General features: G+C 39.5%; 1 long non-coding RNA gene across 1 annotated transcript; it reads left to right on the plus strand.

Annotated features, from left to right (window-relative positions):
• Window positions 1–1,208: 1,208 nt before the first annotated feature.
• Window positions 1,209–2,345, plus strand: LOC122073417. Its single transcript, XR_006138782.1, has 3 exons — window positions 1,209–1,326; window positions 1,415–1,843; window positions 1,972–2,345. It is a non-coding gene; the product is annotated as an uncharacterized LOC122073417 (long non-coding RNA).
• The last annotated feature ends 2,689 nt before the right edge of the window (window positions 2,346–5,034 follow it).

The following is a 5,034-nucleotide window of genomic DNA, read 5'->3' on the forward strand; positions in this document are numbered from 1 at the left end:
AAGGTTCTTCATGGCGATGGTTGGGTTATTCTCCAAACCGAACTTAGCGTAGACATAAGAATCTCTTACGCAGGAGCTGATCTTAGACCAATATGTGTCCTGGTCAACCAGGTCGTTGAGCCAACAAAAGTAATGGGATTGGCATTAGTTACGGTTATCAGATTTGTATTTCCACTATATTCAATCATATAAACGATATAGATTTTATGTACACATATCACTTCACCCTAGCTGACTATGGTAGTTGAGATACATAAGGAAAAGAAAAGATGACACATGTGATGTCAATCTCAACTATTAGAGTTTGACCAATCAAAGGAAAGGCAATGTTCAATTGCCATGAGAAAACCAAAGGACTATGGACAACTGCACTGATGGTGAAAGGGTTCTGTTTTACAAAGGGATGGAATGATTTTGTTCGGGATAGTGATCTTAGATTTGGTGATTTCGTAATGTTCACATATAAAGGGACCATGGTCTTCGACCGAAGCTGCTGTGAGAATGAATACCATCATCCACCACAAACCCCTGTTAAAAGGGAAACACAAAAGCATCAAAAGAGAAACGATAGCTAACTCAAGGAGGAAGAAATCAAAAGTAATTTTTTTTCATTTCACTCTTAGAGTGCCTTTGTCTTGGCCTTGTTCATGGTCTGTACACTGTTTTTTTAAGTGTTGGGGGATGACTCAAACATTATTTGTTAGTGCCAATCTCTGTCCTTCAGTTGGATCAACGATCTGGTCTCTGCTATGAACTGAGATCTGCACTCACACAGGTCAGAAACTGGCCCGGAGTTCCCTCTGGGAAGGAGGCTCCGATTCCTAAGTTAGTCGATATTTAGGTTCTCCAAATGGAAGAGATTCCAACTATTTGGAATCGCTTACCTCATTTGGTTGATCCGTACCCTTTTTATAGTGATTTCGGGGCCCCTTCCTTATTGGCTCCTCTCTCCACTTGTAGTTGAGTTGGCCTTTTTAACTATGGTTTATCGTTGGTCAAATGACCGCTCGGGTTTGGTTAAGAACATTCCTTAAGATAATATGGGGCCTTCTCTCACAGTCATAGTCGTGGTCATATGGTTGAGGGAGAGGTGGTCGGCTCTTACCTGGTCGACCTTCAAGGTTGTCTGCTTTTGGGAAGGAAGGGCTTGACATAGTGTTGATTGAGCACCGACCGCTCTTAGGTCGTAGTGTGCGTATTATGGTATATCATTATTAATCCTCCAAATAGGTGATTTAAAATTCGTTGTAATGGATCAAAGGTAACCCAGAATTCTTTTGAGATTTTATCAAACATAATATAGCATGAAGAGATCTCATATGACGAGTAAGTTTCGCTTTTAATGTGCATAGATCTCAATTTCAATACATTCTGAGTCTTTGATTGTAATAGAGTACTTTGTTGTATGCTGCAGAATATTTCCAAGGATTTTCCAGTAGCTCGGGGTAGATCGGAAAAATATCTCAAGCCTCCTTTAAAGAAAAGGAGGATTTCATGGTACATGAGACTGATCCAGGATGATGATAATGATGATGATGATGATGAATGGGCTCCTCTTGTGATTTTGAAGAACAATGAAAAGATTAAAATGAAGGTGTTACGTTAGCCGATAACTATGATGGAGATGTCGATGATGAATAGGCTTCTCTGCAGTATACTCTGTCGTATGTTGTAGAGTATTCCCAAGGATTTTAAAGTAGCTCACGGTTTGATCGTGAAAATATCTCAATTCTTTAGAGATGAAAGGGGGATTTCATGGTCCGTGTGACTGATCCAGGATAGTGGTCAAATGCTCTTTGGACGTGGTTGGCTTGAGTTCTTTTATGGAAATCTCTTGAAAGAAGTAAGACTTTTGTGTTTTCAAACTTATCAACTCTTGAAAGATGTTTGTAATTATATGTGAAATCTTCCCTCAACTTATCTCTTAATCCAAACATATATTTGATTCTTTTTTTTAAATGTGTTCTGCAGATGTAGAAGAGTTAAAAATGCAATTATGTTTGATGTGATTGTCTCAATCTCAGCCACTTCCTTCTCCTCCTATGATGATGATGATGAATTGGCTCCTCTTGTGATTTTGAAAAACAATGACAAGATTAGGTTGAAGGTATTACGGAAGCCAATAACCATGATGGAGATGCCGCCGATGAAGAGGCTCCTTTGCAACATATTTTGTTTATTTTGCATAGTATTCCCAAGGACTTAGCAGTAGTGTTCTGATCGGGAAAATATCTCAAGCCTTCTTTAGAGATGAAAGGGGGATTTGGTGGTCTGTGAGACTGATCAAGGATAATGGTCAAATGCGCTTTCGAGGTGGTTGGTTTGAATTCTTATTTAGAAATCGTTTCAAAGGAGACTCTTGTATTTTCAAACTTATTCACTCTGAAAAGATGTTTGTAGTTATATGTGGAATCTATAATACCCCAATCTGATTTTACACTCCTACTTGTGAATAGGCAAGAAGACAGAGTAGAGGAAACCAATGCTGGCTTGGTTGGCAGCTATGGAGTGCCAAGAAGGTAGAAGTGACCCTACCTACTCCTGGTTAGCCTGTCAACATCATTGGAGAACTTATCAGGAGGTGTGGAAAAAGAGGTAAAATTTAATTATGAGACTAGGTACATGATAGTAGGGTAGACAGGCAAAAGGGGATCATTTGCTGCCAACCGGCAGGTCCAAACCAGCCAGCCGATTGGACTGGTAGAATGCAGTTTTTGGGTTTTAGCACTGCGGGGCCCACACCTCTACTATGTAATTCCCCATCATACCCTTATGGGAAGAGACCTATTTAAGGTATAAAATACATACCTTATACCAATGAATCAAAAGGAAAAAAAATTGAGTTTATCAATTAGTTTCAAATAGGGTTAATTAGGTTATATAGAAGGATTAAGAGGGGTCCAGCCTTAGGTTTGTTTGGGCTGCCCTATAATAAAGGTCATTAGGGATGAGAATCAGCCCCAAATCGTTGGCTACTGTTATTACAGTAAAGGAACAAAGAAGGATAAAAGGAGAAGAAGAAGAGAAGAGAAGAAAAGAAGAGAAGAAGAGGAGATCGAGAGAGAATTGCTGCTTCTTAGACAGCTGCTAGACAATTCAGTGGATAGGTAAGATCTCTACGTTATACAATAATGTAATTTTGTGAAAACTTGACAGGGATGGTAGTTAGAGTTTTGGGTTATGCCAATTGAAGGCAGCCATGGTGTCCCTGTGCATGGTATTGCTATCCAGTAGGGAAAACCCCAACCCTGGAAAGGTCTCTGAGACTCAAATTGCTAGGGATTTATCCTTGTGAACTCTGGAATTTAGGGTTTCAGTAGTTCAAAGGAATAAAGAAATAAAAATGAGATTAAGGTAGGGATCGGATTAATTAGGTAGAAATTTTGCCAAACACTTTAGAGAAAAATTTTATTCAAGATTTGAAGAGGGATTTTTGTAGAATTTCATTTAATTCAATTCAAATAATTTTGTATAAGCTTGAAATGGGTTGGAACATTCCTTACATGACTAAAAGCAACTGAATCCAACCTCACGATTAGGAAAAAGATTCAGTCCTACAAATTTTACCATAAACCCTGAAAATTCTATAAGAACTTAATACCTAAGCTAGGGTCAGACAATAGGAACCTAAAAATGGGTGAAGTGAGAGTCTAACTCATTCCTTACTAATCTCCCAACTGAAACAAAATTAAAGATTGAAGGTTAAAACCGAATTGGAACAAATTTGAACATGGTACAGGGTTGGCAGAATCAAAATTCTACAGAAAACAGGGAACCGATAGGTCCTGATCGACCAGCCAGTTGCGGCCCAGGAAACCTACCGGTTAGGTCTCTAGTGGCCAAAATTGCTATGTAAATGGCCAGTAGGCCTTGAGTTATGTTTTGGGAGCTGTGTACATAAAATTTTAATAGAAAGAGCCAATGGAAGAAGAATACAGTGTTTGGGATTCGAAAATCCTGAGTGGGCTGCTGGTATGGTTAGGACACCCTACCTAAGTGTGGGACCCACTAGTGGTTTCCCTTCATATGAACCCAATAGTGAAGAAACTGGAAACCTAGACTGTACAATGAAGAATAGTCACATTGTCACACCCCATTCCATACATAATCGACCGATGATCGAGTTAACACTTGTTAATCCAAACCTACCAGGATCATCTGATACAATAACCACAGCACAACATACACACATTCTAAACTAAGAAGATTCCGTATATCAGCGGAAGTCTTACATGTATTTATCTGTAAATACCTCAATATTCTTGATACACAAATTGTATTACATAATACATTTACATTTGAGCCCGTAGGCGTGATATATACACAAGAAATACAATTTAAACATCCAGAGCACAAAAGGGGTAATATTTCTAAAATAATAAAAAGGAATCCTTATAGGGTATCAATGTTGTTGACTCATAACACAGCTATCGCACAAGCACTCGGCCCCTTGCCAGAGATCTTTAGGGACCCACCAGTCCTCGACTGGAAATTTCATAGTGGGTCCCGACTCTAGCTCTCCAGCTGAATAACCTGTAAAATCAACTAAAAATGATGTGCACATGGGATGAGCTCACTAGCCCAATGAGTGAAAAGAAGGACCACACAAGTATGCGCAATACAAATGAACCTATATTCGTGCAGTTCATTTTATTATCTTAATCCACCTAGACAATAATTCTAGGTCATAGGTCATGTGCTACTCGCAACCACAGTGTGCGTATGCCCTGGGTCCGAGTCATGAATCCCATCCCGTGATATTCCCATAGGGTTGCCGGAAAAGGCCAACCGTTAGTACCGAAAAGTAAAATGCTCACCCAGAGCGACATTAAAGTAAAATGCTCACCTAGAGGGACATTAAATTAAAAGTAGTACGATTGGCCCTCTTGTTACATCACCAAAGTTGCCCCCAGTGATATACCCAACACTTAAACCCTTGCTGGGAAGGGTCGTAGCATAGGGATATGTCGTTTCTAACTGCATGCTCCTATATGAGATAGTATAACTGTATAGTACCATCGCGGCCCATTCCAC

The sequence above is a fragment of the Macadamia integrifolia genome, chromosome 3, assembly GCF_013358625.1.
Source record: "Macadamia integrifolia cultivar HAES 741 chromosome 3, SCU_Mint_v3, whole genome shotgun sequence".
NCBI classification, from domain to species: Eukaryota; Viridiplantae; Streptophyta; class Magnoliopsida; order Proteales; family Proteaceae; genus Macadamia; species Macadamia integrifolia.